Source organism: Ambystoma mexicanum, chromosome 3q (assembly GCF_040938575.1).
Source record: "Ambystoma mexicanum isolate Mex_15411 chromosome 3q, UKY_AmexF1_1, whole genome shotgun sequence".
Classification (NCBI taxonomy): Eukaryota; Metazoa; Chordata; class Amphibia; order Caudata; family Ambystomatidae; genus Ambystoma; species Ambystoma mexicanum.
The window spans coordinates 562,267,309-562,288,576 of NC_090926.1; the positions used below are offsets into that span (position 1 = coordinate 562,267,309).

Consider the following 21,268-nt stretch of genomic DNA (forward strand, 5'->3'; position numbering starts at 1 on the left):
TTGCCTTGACTGCATTCAAACAGGCTTTGTGCCTTTCTGTCACTAGCAACGCCATACAGTTCAAACATTCGCTGCTGTGTGTGTCGGAACGCCGCAGGGTCCCCCGCTGCTCTAGGCAGACTCACTGTCTTCTTTGAGTCTCCGAACTTGCTTGTGCCTCCAGGGTGTAGTCCCTTCATCCCCGGAATGGGTGCAGATGGTCTGTCCGCATCCTACGCAGCACCACACTTCACTGCCGACTTGCCTGGACCAGAGAGTACTGTTTGCTTTGGCGACCGTGTACCCTGGAGCTTCTGCGCGGCCTCCAGCCTCTCCATGGCTTTCCTTCTTCTGCGCCTCCTCTTCTGTCTTGCCACACTGGTCCTGACACCTCACGTCAGGAGCCCTAGCACATGGTTCCTCATCTTCTCCTGCACAGCTCGCTAGCCAAGCGCGTTTGCCATCTTTAAGTGTCCCATGCATTGTAGGCTTTGGCAAACAAATAGCCTGTGTGTTGCACTTCGGGCTTCCGTGGCTCTGCACAAACCCTATCATCCTCTTTGTCTCAGTACACGGGTGTTTATGGGAGTTGGAGTCCATAGATGTCATTGGGCTTTTAACTCCTTAATGGTTTTTCTCAGAGGTTTCACAAAAGGCACTTTAGAAACAAACAGTTGTGTGGATTGTGAGTGTCCGAGGAATAGGTGGGGGTCTGACAAAAGTAAGACGAGTAAGAGGTTGCTTGACTTTCTCTATAAGGGGAAACTGTAAACTGGCATTATGCGAGCAAGGTCTTGGGTGTTAAAAGCTCTTCTTAATGGGGAAGGGGAAATTCTGTGTATTATCCAGTAAAGTCACCATACCTCCTCTGTAGTTATCTCCTCACATTTGATCCTCCTGCACCTTGCCGCCCAGAGGGTCAGGATCAGGTAGCAGCTGTCGTCCCCTGGCCACATAATAGGTCATTGCCAGGGATTCAGTGATGATTCCACTGGCTTCATCACATACCCTTTGCCTAAAGACTTGGCTTTCCGCTCTAGGGCTATCACCTGGATGATAATGGCAGTCCCCCCCATATGTGTAAGAGGCTCTTTAGTTTGGGCTTCCCACCTCCAAATGCGGCTTTCCGAGAAAAATCCGTCTTCTTTCCATGAGTGAATTTGGGAATACGGTAGAATGGTTTTGTTGACATTTTTCGGGATTGTTTTAAAGTTGGGGAAGGCAGTACCAATGATTGTCTCTTTGGATAGCCCCGGAATCACAGCAGCATTGATCTCTGAGGCCCCATGTTGAACCCTGATGGTGATTGGGGCCCAATGATAAACCTTTTCATCTCCATCTACACAGGTGACTTTGATTTGGGTTCACTCTCAGGTCCCTGGCAGAATTTCAATTGGATGAAACTGCTATCTGCTTACTCCCTCTGTCAATTAGGGCTCTGACCGGGGCTCCATTCACTAACATAACATCGAGCACAAACTCATGGATTTTGAAGGAAGTACTAGTGAGAAAGAAATTGCTAGTCCCCTCCACTTTTTCCTGATTTAACTCATCATTTTTCCAATTCTGTCCAACCATGTAGCCAATCTCCATTGGCTCTTCTTTTTCATTCAAAGTACAGTATTGGGATCTTAATGTGGTGCTTGCTAAGCTCATGGGACCCCCCCTTTTCAAGCTCTGTGAGTGCAGGATCCTTTCTTTACTATTCATTGGGATAAACTGGTTTTACACATTCACCCTAGGTTTGCACCTAAGTTCATTTCCAAATTCCATGTTAACGAGTCTATTGAGCTACCAGCCTTTTTCCAAGAACCCAAAAGCTCTGCTGAGGTGAAACTCCACACACTAGATGTGAGGAGGGTGGTCCTCTACTATATAGACAAGACCAGACCGCTAAGGAAAACAGATCAGCTGTTCGTCTCCATAGCTCCAGGCAGAGAGGGAGATTGCGTCTCTAAGAATGCCATCTCAAAATGGATAGTCGGATGTATCCAACTGTGCTATTCCCTTTCAGATAAAACGCTGCCTTTTACGCCAAGGGCCCACCCTACAAGAGGTACTGGAGCCACTCTAGCTTTCATTGCAAATGTACCTCTGGACAGCATTTGCAAAGCAGCTACATAGCTATATTCACACATTTACTCAGCACTACTGCATTGACACTCCTTCCAAGACAGATACTCAAGTGGGACAAGCGGTTCTAAGACATTTGTTTGCTTAAGACCCTTCTCACATCCCACCTCCTTCTTCTAAGACTGCTCGCTAATCTATGCACAGCATGTGATCTAAGCAGCTTCCACAAGCCTCAGAAGGGATACATTACTCACAGTAATCGTATTTCTGATGCTTGTATCTGCTTAGATTCACATGCGCCCGCCCTACCTCCCCTCTGAGAGAAGGCGCATGGATGCTTGTAGTCTTATCTATCTTATCTGCTTGGATACTCTGTACTCACGCTACTCCTCATGCTACCTCATGTTAGAAAAAATACAATCTGAGGGTCCTACACACGTGAGGGATCATGGGTACAGTGAACTTCGCACTAGGGATAGTATTACTGGCACGCCCTAGTTCAACGCCCCTTTTTGAGTTTTGAAAAACAAACTGTAATACTCTGCAGCTTCCACTAGATGTCGGCCTATGCACAGCATGTGGATCTAAGCAGATACAAGCATCAGAAATACGATTACGGTGAGTAATGTATCCTATATATAATTACTATTTCAAGGCCACCTGCATAGCCTAAACATTGGAAACCATTTGTTGGTATGCCAATGACTGTTTTTTTTTTGTTTTTTTTAACTGAAGGATGATATTAGACAAGATAATAAGAATCCAAATTACATTTTTGCTGCATTAAATCTTGGAGGCAGTTAAAATTAATTAGCCATTATCAGTACGAGAGCCGGTGCGAAAAAATTAAGGGAATCATTCCGTCTTCGACAATTGACATTCCCTTTCCACCCCATGTTAACTCGGAGTAATATTTGACCACCCATTTTAAAATGCGGCCTCAGGTAGCCTCCTTGTCAGTAGTACAAGCTACTATATTCTTCTAGTTCAGCAAATGCACCCTAATCGTCATGTAAGACATTTTGGCATCATTGCCAGGGCCATTGTCAAGGCAAAACTCGACATTGGTGATTTTCTTTTTACTAGCGCCACCAAACTCTTAATCCAGAGACATCCCATTCTGCAAAATAATGTAGCCATAAGGCTTGCATGCTGCACCAATCCTACGCCAACTTCAATGGGTTCCTGTTCAGGCTAGGGGTAGTTTCGTACTGGTACTCCACCAAATTATCTAAAAGATTTAAACAATATATACCTAAGTGTATGCTACGTTTCTCTTAGGTTTTCCATTTAATCACTCCTAGTTTCAGCCTCTCTTCCACAGGTGGAAAAAGCCTGTCAGTTAAAGTATTAATGGAATAGTTGAGTTCTACGGGATCGATTAAGCCTAATTTCAACTCTAATCAGACCTTTGTTCAAAGAAATAAAGCATAATTCACCCTCAATGGTGATGGCACATACCAATGACTCTCCAAGGACTCCACTTCTTTGTTATTGAGTCCCTTAGCTCCCCAGGTTCCTATGGTTTAAGGGGACCTCTACCCTCACGATTGTTTAGCGTTAGTGTCAGGTACTAAGACATGGAATTATCTTCATTGGCACCTCCAAAATACCTAAGAATATTTATTTATTTTGTCATTTATAAAGCAAGCTAAACTCGGGAGAAACCAAATACAGACTTTGCTTTGCCATTAAGCAAACCTGTGTTCATTTTGACTTGATCTCCAGTTCTTCCAGTATTTCAGAGGTCGGTAGCACCGCAATACCCACTGGTACTTTATGCAAATACGTAGTGCAAATAAACAGAATATTAATATAAAACCAACCTAGGTTTTATGCATAGTTGTCTTTCAAAAGCTAAACCAGTACATCGAACTAATAAAAGCAGCAAACCAATGGTACATCCATCTGGCTACTTAAGAAATCTTTATGGAAACCAAAATAAGAATGATGCACCCTGAATTCACTCCACTGTACACAGCAATGGATCATACTGGAGGGTCGGGGGGCGACTTCGCAGTTGTACGGTCGCTTTTTGTCTTAATTGTGATTTTTCCCACGCAGCCTTCCGATTGAGAACCTAAGTCAAGAACTGAGTGCCATTCAGGGGTGGACTGGCTTATAAGGAGCTCTGGAAATTTCCCAGTAGGCCTCTGCAGCCTGGGCCTTTTTTTGTCTCATATTTCCACATGTTCTCATTCTCATTCTCATTCTCATAGGAAAAGGGTTGGGCTTGCTGAAAATGTGTAATCTAGGGCCACTTTGAAAAAGATTTCTAGGGGCAGTGTAACAAGAGCAAATGTCATGTTAATTGTTTTTTATACTGCGCAGATAACCACCGAAGTGGTTTTATAGCGCCAAAACCTTGTCGGTGTGGATGAACTGTGCCCCCCACCCATGGTGTAAACCAGACCGTGCTCTGTCGGTGAAAAAGAAAGGAGGAACAGGTAATGGGCATTGACAGAGCTGGAGAAAGTGAGAGAATAAGACATAGGGACATAGGTCACACCAAAAGGCAACCTTCACATATGGTTGAGTGACAGTGATTGCTTGGATGCATGTATGGGTCTTTAACATGAAAAAATAGAATGACTCTGCCCTTTGGCATAGAAATGCACCACACGTGATGCAGCTCAGCAAGCCTTTTGCACGTAAATGTGTAGTGTGACTGCACTGGCTTGTATCGACGCCAGAGTGCCAATCCCTTTCTTTGCACATCCTTGCAGCGAAGACACATGGCAGCTAAGTGAGAGAGCCTGCACTCTCTCTGCATTGCACGAGGCACAACACATCCTGTAGCATCCCCCTGTTCGGCAGAGTGCAGGTGAGTAAGGACCGAGAAAAGTTTGTCTGAGCCAAAGAAGTGAGGCAGGATTTGTAAGCCCCCTTTAAAGGGAATTGTTGATGTTAAAATGGGAAGGACTTCTAAGAGGCTGCTAAACTGTTGACAAATCAATGGTCATGTACATTTCTCTCGGACACTTTTAAAACCTACTTTGTTTGAGGCTCAAATTTAGAGCCATAGAACATTGAAAAGAGTGCCGCTGTTGCGCAGCGTGATTGCAGGTCACACAATTCAGAATGCCGTAAACATGCCCACTTGTTCAAGTAATCTTGCCTACCTTTGCAACTCTGAAGTAGGAACGTGGCTACTCGGCGCGCACCTGCTCGTTGCTTAGCCAAGCGTGCTCTCCAATGTATGCCGTTGCACCAGGATACACATTAGGCCCTCCTTCTGAATAGTCATCATTTAGTTGATAACATGCCCCTAGCCTGAATCAAACAGGTGTCTACTTGTAATGTCTTGGATGCTGCCGTGGTTCTTATTGCCTCGAGCGTTGCAACCTCCTTTGCAGAGTTCATTGCAAAAATATATGCGTGATGCCTGACTGTACGCTTGATGATACCTGACTGTACTCCTTTCTCGTTCATACTCTTTTAGGCGGTGCTTTGGGCTCAGCCTTCTTGGAATAAAAACATAAGGTTGCCCTAATACCACTCTCTTGGCTTTGAGAATAACACAAATATTCCATGCACATAACTATAGTTTTTTGGGCATAGGGGGTCAATAAGAACATGACTCTCATAGACCATACTCCATCATATATCGAATCCGCATAAATAAGTCTCCGGTCAGATGATGGAAATTTGATCAGGTATTGTGGTATGGTTCCAATCGATCCTCGTTCCAATTCCATAGGTATTGCCAGTTTGCATTTCAGTCTTTCTATTTTGTGTATTTATCCAGTCCTTTGTACGGATGATAGATTTGACTTTATTAGGGTTTAGGATTCGATTTGACTTTATTAGGGTTTAGGATTAGATTTGACTTTATTAGGGTTTTCGATTAGTGTTTCGTCATTGGTATCCATAGCAAGTAGCCAGTTCTCTTACATATTGTTTTCCACTTAGTTAAAAGCCAATTGATTTTCTTCCCAGCTGTTGTCTGGAGAATGTCGAATGGAGGCAAGTCGTCGGTCATGACCCACTTGCGCTATAGAGCTCGTTGGGAGGCGGGAGATTTTTCAAGTTTTTGGTCTCCTAAATCCCATGTTTCATAAGGTTGTGCTTTACATTTGGGGTTTGATAAGACTATTATTATTTTTTTTTTACATTGACTCGCAGGATATTCTTCCAGATCATTCCTTCCAATAGATCCCAAAGTTGCCAGGGTAGATTAAGTGCTGTTTCTGCAGCATACGTTAGAATAGGAACTACTTTCTGGTTGTAACGGGTAATGATTGGCATTATGGTGTATTTACAGTATTTTCTTTGCAGTTCTCTCGCTTGGGATGCTAGGTTTTTGCATTTGGATTTCAGCCATAGCTGCCACCCTCTTTCGTTGATCTGACAACTAATGGGAGGAGCTTTATAGCTTATAGAGAAAACTTTTTCAAGTTTTTGGTCTCCTAAATCCCATGTTTCATAAAGTCGTGCTTTACATTTGCGGTTTGATAACACCATTATTATATATTTTTTTTTTACATTGACTCGCAGATCGGTTTTTTCCATGTAGGATTCCAGGCAATTGAGTCTTATTTTTAGTCCTTTTCTAGTTGATAAAAATACACAGAACGGTCTGTGAGACCCTCTACCGAGAACGAACACGGCCAAATAACCTATTCTATGGGAAGGTGCCCACTCGGGAGGGTCTACAAACACATTTTAGCTCGTTGTACCTTTCACAGAGGAGAAATATCCATTTGCAAACCAGTCTTTGTCCCACCCACAAGGGCAGCCCATCACCTAAATGCTAGGCAATAGAGAGGCACAGCTTCACCTTCCAAATGACACAAGGCCTAGTTAGGACCGTTATTGTTCTGTTTCTCAACCCCTCCCTCTTTTTGTCTTGTGGCACCTTGAAACACCATTTGCTGAATAGGCGCTAAATATCAAATTAATAAATACATCTGTTGTGAAATATACCCTGGAAAACCAAATCCCAATACAAAATAAGTGCTTTTGATCTTGTGAGTAAGCGTCCGCACTGGGAACATGACAACCCAAATCCTCCTTCCCCTTTTAGGCTCCTACTGCCAAGACACCGCAACCATAAATTCAGTCTACAACATCGTCCAAAACTGGATGGCAACTCATATGCTTAAACAATGACAAAACTGAGATTTTCGTTCCCACCACTCTCCGCAAACTGGATCTGGCCTATAAATCTTTCAACATTGATAGCAACCTGATCCACATCTCACCTGCTGCCAAAACCCTGGGCTTCTATCTGGACGTTTCACTCTACCTCTCAAGTAAATGCCATTTCATCCGCTGCTGCCCACACAGCCAAACTATTCACCGCCAGCAAGCCCTTCCTCTCCGTTCCCAATCGCCTCACAGTTGCCAGATCTATTGACGGGGCCAAATTGGACTATTGTCACGTCCTCTTTGCTGGCACCTCGGAACGCAACCTGAAAAAATTAGACTATCCAAAATAATGCCCTCCGGGCTGCCCTGAGCCTTACCAAACATGCCCACGTCTCGGAAGCCTGAAAACACACCCACTGGCAACCGATCTGAGAGCGAATCAACTTCTAGATCCTCTCATTCTTTCACAAGTGCCTCTCCAAAACCACAGAGGCCTACCTTTCACAGTGCGTGGAAAAATACAACCCTGTTCGCCTACTAAGATCTTCAAACGATCACTTGCTCAAAGTGCTCAACTTCAGTCGCCAAACTGCAGGCGGCTCTAGATTCACTGTTGTCGTTGCCAGCGTTTGAACAGTCTTCCCCAGGTTCTTGAGAATGGAACCCTCCTATTGGACCTTTATGAGAAATTTGAAAATATGGCTCTTCACCTAAGCTCCTAGGAGCCATGTCACTGCATCGCTGTTGAACCTCATTAACCTATGCAATCTGCTTGCCAAACTAAAAAAAAAAGAAAAAAAAAGAAAGGGGGGTTGCATCCACCCTCTGAAAAAAAGTTACGCTGTCCTGAAAAGCAGCCACAATCGGGGGAAAATAACTGCACCAGTGTCCAGGATTGCAAACTCTCTTGCCACTTTGTGGGCAAATACTCATGACTTACTTGCCCTCTCATCATTTCCCCATCTCACTCCCATGTCTGGCTTTCAACGATACTCCGCTTTATAAAGAGAACTTGAAAAGTACACATAGCATAGTCTCACTCAAATATATACATCCTTATAGAACTATGTTAGGCAAAAAGTATACAAGTGTGGCATTACCCCCCCCCCCCCATCTTGACTGCAAATAGCAGAATGCAATTGAGCATAACTTTCAAGGACCGACAGTAGCACGGTTTAAAAAAATAATGCGGATGCTTTGTGTTATGTGATAATTAAAACTATGAAAACACATGGCATTTGGGACTGTCTCGCATTCATACAGTAACCCGGACCGGCCCTGCTTAGCTTCAATAAGAAGGATCCGGACCCGTCGAGCCATGATGCTGTAAGTGGTTTTGGAACGTGGGCTCATTTATCAGGCAACATGGCCTGAGGGGGCTAGCCCTTTCCTAGCTTTGAAGCTAAGCAGGGCCGGTCCCGGTTACTGCATGGATGGGAAACCCACTAACTGTAAAAATATCTTTTGATTTTCTTTTGTGTTATGTCTAATCTTTAGTCTTTATGAAACTTTGCAGTCTGGAGGGGGGGCCCAGGCATCCCTAACAAACTTCAAGATTTCGGCCAAGTCTGTTACTCAAATCGAAAGTTATTAACAATAGAATGTTTTGAGGTTCCTATAGCAGTTCCACTCACCTTAACTATCGAGCTCTCCAATAATACGTACACACTAATAATTATACATTGATCAAATACATACATGAATAAATATGTACATTGATAAAGAACTAGTTACATTAATTTCAGGGAGTGGCTGCTGCAGTAATTCTTACTGGGCATGTAACCACCATGCATCAGGTCAGGGCTTTTAAAGCAGCACCCCGTCGCCTCATGGGGACCCTCCATCACTGCCATCAGACTGGTGGGTAATGTTCATCTTTGCGGTGGCCCTTTGCCTTTGGGTGCGGGGGACTGTCATACTCACCAGAAACGTATGTTTTTGCTCCCCTTGGGGTGTTCAGGGGTGGGGCCCGCCCGTTCAGTCATTGCACCTGTACGGCCGTGGTGGGCGAGCCCATCCCAGTCTCCTCTGTGCGCTGGCACGGGCAGACGTCCCGTTCTCGGACCTTCACCTGGGCCTCTGAGTCCTTGTGCCCCTTGACTTCGTCTTCACAGCCCCACCCACCTGACACTGGGCAGGTCATACTAGCTACTGGACCTTGGGAATGATCTTCTGAATCTGCCTTGTCTGTCCTCAGGGCGGTCCTACAGGGTTATGGCCATACCCCCTTGTCCCGGACCACCCTGCTCACCTGGTCCTGGCGTGGCTGCTTTGTTCTTTGCCTAGGCTTCACTGCACATGCATCCTAGGCTTTTCTTCTTTTGAGCCCACCTGGCATAGCCCCGGGAGGACCAGCATGCAGCTCAGGGCGTGTGGATAATGCCAGGGTGCTACTGGCATACGCAGCCTGATTTTTTTCAAAGTTGCTGGAGCCCCAGGTGGCAGCACAAGCACGACCCAAGGGGGAGTCCTCCTCTGCCTTAATCTCAATCCCCTCTTTCACAAAAAAGAGTTGCTATTCCAACATGATCTTTCTCAGTTCTTTCTTCTTCTAGTTTTCTCCCCTGCCCTATCCATTCCTGGGCAGAGGAGATATTTCCATTATTCTGTCCCCTCAAGATTCCACCCAGAACCAGTGTGGGGCTAGATGGTTTAGTCCATGCCTAGAACAAGTATGCGTTTACAGTAAAACACATATATACAAGCTATTTCATATTGCATTTAAAGCATAGTGTGGCAGGTGTTGTAGTAAGATGTTGTTGGAGAAGGTGAGCTGTTCTTAACTGCAGCAAGTAGTTTATGATTGTGAGCAAATTCAGATCTCTTGTACACATAGTGAGGAATTAGAAGCAATTAGCACTTAGAGAATGAGGCATCTATTGCAGCTCAGCCTTTTGATCCTAGGCAAAGACCAGAGACACTTAATTAACGCTGGTGTTCCATGCGGAAGAAAGAAAATCAGTTCTGGAAGATATAGTTACTCATGCTGTATGCTTGGTACAGAGTATATTATGAACTGCTTCGTTTTATGAGGAGTAAAAGAAAGCAGTCAGTACTTAAAGATGGATGCATTTTGTTACAGTACAAACTTGCCATCCTGGTCAAGCATTATATTTTGAGGTCTTTCCATTGCTCCCTATAGCAAACACAGATTTCTCTTATGCACGTTAAAGCATTCGGTGCAGCTTTTGCTCTTTGGCAAACAGTATAGTCTCTGCTTGTGTGTTCCAGTCGTGGGAAAGAAGGCAATCTCTACTGAGTTTGGAGAGATTGATTGTGTTGCAACCAAGGGGAGCAGTTGAAGAAATCCGTACTGGGAAGTGGATGTATTGTTGCGGAGCATCCTTGTGATCTTGGGAAAACCAGCGGATTCTAAGAATATGTGCTCTATTATGAAAAAAGGCACACAGCACTGTGGAGGAGCCTTCTGTCCTGTTTGGCGATTCCTCCTCAACATCGCCGAACATCGACCAAGTCAGTTTGCAGCAAATGATTAGCCCATACTCTCTCCTCACCCCTAATTGCACCTGAAAATGTTCCGCTATGTGGAAACTGACGAAAGCAGATTTTGTATTCACAGACAGCTGCTTGCTAGTGGTAAATCCCAGGCTTCGAGGGCATTGTTATAGCATTCATTTCTGTTGATCGTTGGACTCCGCTATCTTCTGGAACCCACATTAAATTAGGTTTTCACTATCTTTCTATGCAACATGGCTCTTATTTCTCATTCCATTCTTAATATAACTAATACAAATGTTAAATTAACTAATAGAGCAGTAAAGTTAATAAGTATTCATCGAAATACCAATTTTTTCAGCTTTAAGAACACAATTTTTCGGAAAAAACGAATACAATTTAGCAGGATCATGTTTATTCACCACAACTTCTGAACTCAGCCCGATGTAATCAATACTATGTGAAAATATAACATAATCCGCAGCAAACGGCGATTATGCCTGCAGAGCCGACCAACTTTGAGCTGAACAATATGGCAAACGTTATGAAGGGGATGCATTGGTAATGCTCTTCAAGGGCAAACCCTGGCAAAACTAATCCGTCTGTCTTTGGCAAAGTAGAAGGTAAGGCATTTGTTCCTTGATTGGCTTTACAGAAAAATGTATTTTGTGAATAAACAACACAACAAATCTTCGTTATAGTTGCACTAGTTTTATTCTTGAGAGCCCCCAGGTGGGTGCACCCTCTCATCAGTCTCCCAACGTCCCGTCTCACCTGGCTCTAGAACACGAGCGGCTTCCAGAACCCCATCAGACTACAATCTTACAATACGCATTACATCACTTAAGTATTACATCAACACAACATCTCCCCTCACCCCCCCCCCCTCCCTACATAACCTAGCAAAAGCAAAGAAAGAGAAATGGAACAAGATGGTTGGAATAGGTGGTGAGAAGAAAGAAAGAAGGAAAGAACTGGAAGAGGGTGGAGAACACATAAATATCATAAATTTCATAAAGGATATGGTATATCAACATGGCCTGGACGTTGGTTAAAGGAATCCTATGTCCAAAAGTTCAGGATGTCGGTAGGCCATAATGTTCTAATAATAAATACAATCTTTCTTGAAGTTTCGCACAATTCTTCTGTTCTTGGATGACATGCATCTCTGTCACCGGAGTCTTTAAACTTCCTGATGACCTCTTGCATGTTTTCTACATTGGAAGAGTCGTGGACACTCCAGTTACCCTCTCAGTGATGTCTGTAGCCATCTACTGCCAATCACCTGTTCAAAATGCTCTGCTAAGAGACTGTGTGGTTCTTTGCACTTGTGAAGCAAAAAAAAATCTTCTCACTGGCATTGACCAGTATCAAGCTGTTCAGGGGGCAGGGCTATCCAAGTTATTGGATGCCATTGTTTGCTTGCTTGATATCTACTGCCTGTGTGTCAGGGCAGTTGTACCTCCCCTGCACACAAGCTATTTTTGAATTCTATCTCTTTGGAGATTCTATGAATATGCATTAAACAGTTGCTGTACATTACAACATTCCGATATTGAGCTACTTTTGACTCCCCAGGCCAACTGGTTGCATACAAATATGCCCACATAACACTGTTTTTATGAGAATTTGCAAAGGAGCATTGGGGCATATATACAAGACAAGGTATAAATGTTCATATATAATGGACAAAAGGTACCTCCTTGCTGCAGTGACTAGTAGAACAGGAGAGCTCAGGAATGAAACACGAGACAGAGCACCTATCACTACCACGTAGAGCTTGTGACTAATGTAGCAACGGATGAACCTGTAATCATCAAGCTTGTCGAACTTTGCCCCACTTTTCATTTTTTTTAATAGACTTTAAGAGCAGAAGTTAGAATGGAATACACAAACCGTCTCCCATTGGATGCAAATATCATGCGGTAGAGAAGATTCAAGCTTCAAGCTACTAGCCAGGCATCAAAAAGTAACTTGCCTACTCGATTGTATACATACAGCACACTAATTACTCGCCAAGAGTCAAATATCACTAGCCAATAGGTAGTGATCAGCGCAAATATAGCACCCTGGAGTACCCACGACAAAGCACACAAATATATCTTTATAACGTAGTGCTTTACATACAACTCATATACATACAATATCACCCATCTGGAGTTGCTACTCCTTTATCTACTTCGGAAGGATGAAAATTTGAGTTGGCTTTGCGGGGATTCGAACTTGAGACCTGCACATCACACAGCAGCGAACGCGTAACACACTGAACTATCTTGCCGGCTTTTTAATTATGTATGTCATTGTGAATCCCATCTGTTATATATGTGCTCATGGGCTTTGCAACAGGGGGGACGCCGAGTTAAGATGATCATCACTTCCCACACCCGCTGAATTTCATGCATTTTGTTGCGTTAAATCTGATCATTTTAACTGTCCCTTAACTAAAGTTTTTTTGCCAGTGATTTTCAAGGGTTTTGTTATACCATAGTTTATTGAAGTGCCTCTAGCAATGGGCAGTGGCTACTGTACATGCTACACCTATAGGTTTACTTGAGAACCACTAGCCATGCCGTTTGGCCGTGGCCACTGAGCCCACCTATTTCAAAACACTAGGTTTCTTTCAAGCCCATTAGCCATGGCCTTCGGTCATATACATATTGCACCAATAGGTTTCCTTGGGGCCCACTAGCCATGGCTAATGTACATGTTGAACCAATAGCTTTCTTTAGGGCCCACTAGCCATGGCTTTCGGCCCGTGGCCACTGCACATGTTGCACAAATAGGTTTCTTTGGGGCCCTCTGGCCATGGCCACTGTCACAAAGACTAATTTACCCCTGTCTAGTAGATGTGATCATAACAGATAATTTTTCCCCCTCAGTTTTCATTTTCCTGATAATTACGTGCCAATTTAAAAAAAAAAAAAAAATTATAAGCATTTGTAAAGCACACCTAACCTGTGGGTATTTTTATTTTTATTTATTTGGATTTATAAAGCGTTCAGCAGCCCTTAGGCATTGTGGTGCTGTTACAGAATACTTACTTTCATGCAGGTAACAATGATAACACAGGTTCCTTGGTTACAGTGGAACGGGATAGACATACAGTTGTTCATTTTTAGCTAAAGCGTTTAGTTTACAGTGGTTTACGAAAAACTGTATAGGATGTTTTATTTCTGAGTACTGTGGGCAGGGCGTTACAGTTGTTGGGTGCTAGGTATTGGAAGCTGGAGCCCCCCGCTTTAGTTCTTTTGAAAGATTGGATGTAGATCTGGTTTGAGAGGTGCGTCCTAATGGGTCTTGAGGATGTGATGGGGGTGATCTTTTCAGAGGGGTAAGAGGGGGCCTTGCGTGAAAGGCACTTGTGCGTGATGGCCAAGGTTTTAAAAAGAATGCGTTCTTTGACTGGTAGTCAGTGTGCGTCTCTTCTCGACTGAGTAAATGTGTTCCCTTTTAGGGATGCTGAGTGCTGCCCTGCGGGCGTTGTTTCTTGTGACCTGTAGCTTGTGAAGGTTTTTCGAGGAGGTGCCCAAGAAGAGTGCATTACAGTAGTCGAGTTTGGCGCTGACTGTAGCCCTAGCAATGGCGAGGCAGTTCTTGGTAGAAAGGAAAGGTTTGACAGCGTTGATATAAGCACTGACCTGTCTTGTCATAGACAGCGAAGAATCAAGGAAGACCCCTAGAGTTTTTACTGCAGGTAAAACAGTGATGGGTATGTTATCAATGTTGAAGGTGCTATACTGAGGGGAGAATTTATTAAGCATCTCTTTGGTGCCTACCAAGAGTATCTCCGTTTTTTCACTATTGAGGCATGTTTGGATGGCTGTGTAAATGCTAGTTAGGGCAGCTAAGTCTTGTTCATAAGAGACGGTTAGGGGGAGTAAGACTTGGTGTAGGCTATGCCGCGATCATCCAAGTCATTGAAGAGTGGTAGAGTGAAGATATTGTATAATGTGGGTGCCATGCATGATCCCTGTTGGACTCCACAGTGTATGGTAGCGGGTGCTGCACAAGCCGTGTCCGAGAAGACCCTCATAAGTCTCCCTTTGAGGAAAGGGGCGATCCAGGCTGTAGCTTCGGGGGAGAAGTGGGCAGCATTTTTGAGTTGCTTACAGAGGGTGTTGTGGTTGACGCGATCAAAGGTCGCCGGAAGATCTAGCAATAGGAGAAGTGCTGGCTTGCTTTTGTCCATAATGCCGGCGAGTTGTATTTTAAGATCAAGTAAGGCAAATTCTGTCCCATGGCCTGCGGGGAATCCTGATTGCCTCTTACCTAGGATGCAGTTTGGATTTGGGTATAGGCAACTTTTTTCCAGGATTTTAAGCAGAAATGGGATGGTGGTGATGGGTCTGTAGTTGTTGGCTACCTCAGAGTCTAGTGATTTTTTTTAATTTTTTTTTAGAAGTGGTCGGACCCATGCCTCTTTTAAGCAAGCAGGGACTGTGTTAGAGTTGAACAAGGCATTATTGAATGTTTTAAGGAATGGAGCTAATCTTTCTGCCCATGCTTTGACCAGCTTTGCTGGGCAGGCATCACCTTTGCAGTTGGAGGGTCTGATTTTCTGCATTATGTCAGTACTTTGGATTCTGTTACCTCCCTAAACGAGAAGAGAGTTTTATCTATACCATCCTTGCTTTGAGTATGAGACTCTGCCGTGATGTGTTTGGAGCGGTTCTTGAGATGCCCAATAATCTTGTTCTGCAGGAGTTCAATTTTATTGATAAGGGCTGTTTGAACATTGGTACACCATGTTTTGTCTTTAACGACTTCTTGTGAGTTAGTGACTGGTGCAGATAGTTCCTTAAAGATGGCGAAAAGAGTTCTTTGGATTCAGAGGTGGCTTTGGAGATCCTTTCGTTGTATGATGTCGATTTCGCTAGGATTATGGCTTTTTTGTATTGAGAGGCTAAAGTTTTGTAGGCGGATAGCGTGGATTCCTGTGGGAATCCTTGCCATTTACTCAGGGCTTTGCGGTTGAGGCCACGTAATTCTTTCAGTTCGGGTGAAAACCAAGAGTTGGAATGTTTTATTTTTTTAGCCTTTTTGTTCGCTAGAGGAGCAATAGTGTCAATGGCTGTTTTGAGCATGATATTGTAGATATCAGCTAACACAGAAGGGTCTGATGCTGTAGGGTGCCTGAGCGCAGAAATGTCTAAAAGAGGCATAATCTTTACTTTGGTAAGGTTACTTGCACTTCTAGCTAACGCCGGTTGGATAGGGCTGAGAGTTTTCGTTACATTGTAGGTGATCGGGATGAGGACATGTATACCGTGGTGGTCGGTCCAGGGTGTAGGAGTATTGGAACTGACATCTATATTGCAGTTTTGGTCTACTGTCCAGTCTAGGGTGCGCCCTTTGCAGTGGGTGGGGTTGAGTATTTTTTGGTGGAAACCGAGTTCCAGTAGGGCTTTAGCTAGAGTAGCTAGAGCCTTTGGTGGTTTTATAATTTTGATCATTGAAACCCAAGTTGAAATCCCCCAGAAGAATAGATTTGGAGGTGTTTTTCAATTTTTCACCAAGGAGATGAGTGAGGTTGTCTTGGAAGTCCACTATGGGTCCTGGTGGGCGATAAGCTAGGTGAATAGAAATGGTGGTGTTGGGAGGAATAGTGATTTTGACTGCTAGGGAGTGGATGTTTTCTCCGAGGTGTGAGATGGTTTGTCTTCAGCTAGGGTCTCTTTAACTATGAGGGCTACTCCGCCACCTTTAGCAGAAGGTCTATCTTGTCGGAAGATAGTATACCCTGATGGGTGGGCTGGCCCTGATGCCTTGTGGAGCTATGTTTCTGTGATGGCTAAGGCGTCAAGATCCAGGTTGGTGATAAGGTAATGGATTTCTATGGCATGTGCTGGGAGGGATCTGGCATTAATCCGCACTAATTGTAATGGAGAAGGTACAGGATTGGAGTTCTTTTTTCCTTTGTCTGTAGGGTAGTATCAGATTTTAGAGCTTCATGCGGGGCGGGTGTTGAGATTTTAGTGGAACCAGTTGGGGTTGGTGTCTTTGTGACATTGAGGTGTTAGCAGTGTGGGTTGGAAATGGGACCTGTGGTGGCAGTGGCATGACGGGAGCGATGACCTAGGAGTTTGTTTCTGGCACTGATGTATCTTGGGCGTGTGGGAAGAAGGGTGGTACTGGTGAGACTGTCTGGTTGGATAGGCCTTGTAACTGAGGAAGTATGGAGGAGCAGGGTGGGTCTGTGATGTTGGGCCGATGATAGAATAGGTTTACAGGTAAAAGGTGGTAGGAAGGGAGTAGGGGGAATGTCAGTGGATTTGAGAAGTTGAGTCTGTCATAAGATGAGTCTGTCATGAGTCAGTAGAGCGGGGTTGGTAGTGACGGTTTTCTAGGTGGCTGCTGTGTTGTGTCATGTAAGGTTGTCAACTTGGTAGAATTCTGCCGGATAGTGGTAGGGTCTGTGCTACTTCAGTTCAAGTACAGGTACAAGTAGTTAGCGTGCCGCACAGTACAAAATGAAAAGTACATTGAGTATTGATGCGATAGTGCAGAATACTGGGAGTAACAAGACATGCTAGGCTATTACCATCAAGTTATGGACAAATAAGTGTTTAGTACAAATCATAAATGATGGATATTATTCCGCCACAGTATTAAGACAATATATTCACAGATGGTCATTAATAGAGAGCAGTAGAGTGATTGATAATTGCTGGCATTTGCAGCACTTTGGAAGTAGCCATGTGGTTCCATGCTAAATTCTATATCTAATATAATGGTTGATTGGTTATCTATATAGCGGTTTTGGCAAATCGCTGTACATAGAACATATTTATCACAATTGTCACCAAACCAAAGTCGGTACTCCTTTATGGACCTCAAAAGGATGAAAGGTTGAGCTGGCCTTGCCGGTATTAGAACCTGCAACCTACAGATCACACATGGATTGCAGCAACGAGTGCTCAACCGGCTGAGTTATCTTATTGGTCAACATCCTTTAGAGGTCAGTTAACTGAGTATCGACTGAGGTATAATAATCACAGTACCTAGATATTGGACAAACCATTAATGAAGCGCTACATAAAGTTTAATATCTATCTGGATTATCACAGGTACAGGTTTTGCTGAGTTTCTATTTCAATTACCAATGCAACTTTCATTTGTTTTTGAACAGTGCTTGCACTTGTTGGAGTGTCAGGTTTTGGATGTTTTATTTGTAGTCTTGAAGATTTGAGAGGCTCGAACACCTGTGATTGGTGTAATGACAATCCCTCACCCTTAAGCAAAGACTCTGCTGCCAGTGACCTTTTATAGTAATGTACCCCATTGACTGCGAGATTGAATGGATGTAATCTAGACTGTGCATAGTCATCATTTTACGCACAGTTTTTATAATTAGAGTGTGCATTAAATTATAACTGTAAAAATGATGTTCCTCCGCATGATTATGCACACAGCAGGGGAACTCTGAAAAATACAATTGTGCAATACTGGGTTGCTTACACTGGAAAAAAGCATAATTTGTTACAAAATACTAATTCTCAATTGCAAGTTAGTTTTCCATTTTATTAATTACACAATCCTAAAATTCTAGGAAACTAAATATGCACAGTGCTTCTGTTTCTCCATGAGCATCAACACAGCCGAAGCTGACTGAAAATAAATCATTCCATTTATCACAATGTGCAGTTTCATTTTTTGAAAGGCTTCAGAGAAATACATTCTGTTTCAGAGGTTGCTTGCAATTACATCCATATAGATAAAAATCAAAAGAAGCATTCTGGTTTCTGTCAAGTAACCTGATCTTTGCACTGCCCTCCTCTAAACCTGTGTGTAAATGTACACAGGAAAATAATAAAGCTGTCGTATTTACAAGATTTTCATGCGTTAAAAGGACTGGTATGCACCTTATCTGAAGGCCTGATTCTGTCCGTGCAAAGAAACGAGCATAGCTTACTATTATAGATATAAGAACTCTAAGTGAATATGTAGGATTTTTTTGTAAACTTTTATTAGCAATAGAATTGAGGTGGGGAGTGAGTTTTTTGTGGCTGACCAGTAGCTTGCAACTAGAATTTGTGTGTCCTGGATATACATCCAGTGAAACAATCCACTAGAATCACACAAGACATAACGTGGCAGGATCGAAAGAGGTGCATGATCGATGTTTACATTGAGGATAATTTGTTAAGTAATCCTGGTCCATGAAGCCAGTCTTCTTTTTCTCTAACATACCCCTATCAATGGAGATAAGATCTTAAAATACGGCTTATTGTCTGAGAGCAGACATATTTCCCATGGCTAGGACCTCCCAGATCTTAACCCACCAGCACACTGAGGAACCCATTTGCTTTCCAAAATTGAGCAGGCAAAAGACAAACTAAATTTGGAAGTTGAAATTCATTTGGCTGTGAGGTGTGTTATAGATTATAACCATCATCATTGTTGCCACCTCAAACCACCACAAATAGGTTAATGGGAAGCTGGATACCCAAGATTATTTTAATGCCGGCCAGCACCTCTTTCCAATAAGCTTTGCAGTTAGATATTTCCACCACATATCCACCACAAATGAGCAAAATCTACAACTTCCCTGCATTCCCTCCGTCATCAGGTGATTGGTTAGTATTCCGACTGTTTTGTCTTTAGAGAAGGTGTTTGGGTGTCGTATACCAGAATTTGCTCTCGGCGCTAGCCGTTGTCAAGTGATATTTGACTCTTGGCCGTTTAGAAATGGTGTGTTCTGTGTATGTATTGAATTAAGATGGCAAGTGACTTTTTTTTATGGCCGGCTAGTAGCTTGCAACTTTAAATATTGCACCATGGCCGATAGAACTCCCTATTGATCTGGCTTTATTTGTTAAGAATGTAAGTTTAGCCAATGCATCGAGGCAGCATCCTCTTAGATAGTCTTCCATCTTTGAAGACCATGTTCTAGGGACCAATCAGAATGGGGAGTATTTGTGAAGCATTCAAGTACCTTTACTTGGAAGGATTCTCAATCAACCTAGCACAGGCGTACGTAGAAGAAAGACCCAGGTCTCTTCTTTTTTTTATAACGCTATGGGAGGAACACTCAGGTGCAACACACTTGTCTTGGAAACGGAGCAGGACCGGTTCAATGCCTGGTCCTGCGCATAGAGGCTGGACTCCGTCATGAAGCGCAATACAAAAACGCTATTTCATTTTTTTCCTGGTCGAAGGAGAGAATTGTCCCCTGAAGATGCTTTATCATGGCTATCGTAATCTTAATTGGTAATGAGCTAAATACTTCCAATGTACTAGTGTTGCGAGTTATCTTGATCTACACTGCCCGCCCCATCCACAAGGTGGCATGGGGAGGACCAGTGGGCAAGATCCTCTTCACAAGACTTGCATTACGCACAAATGTTGTCCTTATACACTGTGTTTTGTATGCAGGGGTTTGCTTTTTACCCTCAAATTAGAAGTTTATTCCTAGGAAGGCAGGAAACTTCACTGTAATCTCTCAATAACCTCAGGAGATTACGATATATTTAACCCATTTGATTTAAGATAATTGTAAATCCAGAAATCTCTCAGAACCTGCTTGATTACCAACTGCAACAATGAGCGATTGACCCTGTTCATTAAAAATAAAGGGCTTCTTTGTGTGACGAGTTTGAACATTAGACTCCCTTAATATTGGGATTGTCTCTAAGATATTGGGCTGAAGGCTCCAATAAGAGGGCAATGATTAGATGGGAAAAGGGGCAGCCCTGGCGTGGACCCCTAGATATTGAGTTCTTCTTTGTGAACATGAATTGGTATTTTGATGTCTGGTGTTTTGAAGTTAGCCAAAATCAATATTGAAAAGCATGTCTTAATTCAGAGTTTCTCCAATAATATCTTTATATAACCAGTCTGTGCTTTCAAAGGCCTGAAGTGCACCATGCCCCAATATCCGAACTTCTGCACTGTGCATTTCCCCCATTCAGTTAGGATAACCATATTCCGAACATTGTCTTGTGTACTTCCGTTAGCAATGAATCCCATTTGATTGCATTTCACCAAAGAGAAGTACCTGCATCAGCCTGGTAGCAGTGACCTTCTGGAAGATCTTTGCATCCCTGTTAAGAAGGGAAATTGGATTGTAATGAGCGTCATCAGAGGGATCTTTTCCTGGTGTAATCGAGTCATAATGAATTCAGTCATTAAGTGCGATACTGAGTTAGAAGCAAGGAAATAATTACTTAATTTAGTTAACAGTGGTATTGGCACTGCTTTAAAGGTCTTATTATACAAGTTTGAGAAACCATCTGGTCCTAGGATATTGTTGCCAGGAAGGGACAGTGTAGCGCTCTCTACCTCTTACAACATTTACATTTCTGAAATGCTAGTGAGGGGTGTTGAGGGTAAATACATATGTTGATCATTGTGACCCACCATTTCCCCCTTCAGTAATGTTTTTTAGTATTTGGTGTCTCAATTAATTCTGACATGTATTCTTCCCCATAATATATTTCCCCTTTAGGCCCATTTAGCCCTGCATGTTTCTAACATCCTCAATTTATCCACTAAAAAGCTGTTACTTTGTTAACTTCTATCTAATGAGATTGTGGGGTTTGGAGAATGGCTTCAGCTGTGTGTTCAGCCATCTGTGCCATTAATAGATATTTGGCTATACTCCAGGCTCTAGAAGGCTCTATGTCAACCGGTTCCTTTGTGTCACTTCCAGCACCCAATAGCTATTGCC

General features: G+C 43.2%; 1 protein-coding gene across 1 annotated transcript in view; it reads left to right on the plus strand.

The window, feature by feature from the left end:
* RANBP17 (RAN binding protein 17) overlaps positions 1–21,268 on the plus strand; it is a 2,111,817-nt gene that overhangs the window by 49,152 nt on the left and 2,041,397 nt on the right. The window lies entirely within an intron of this gene.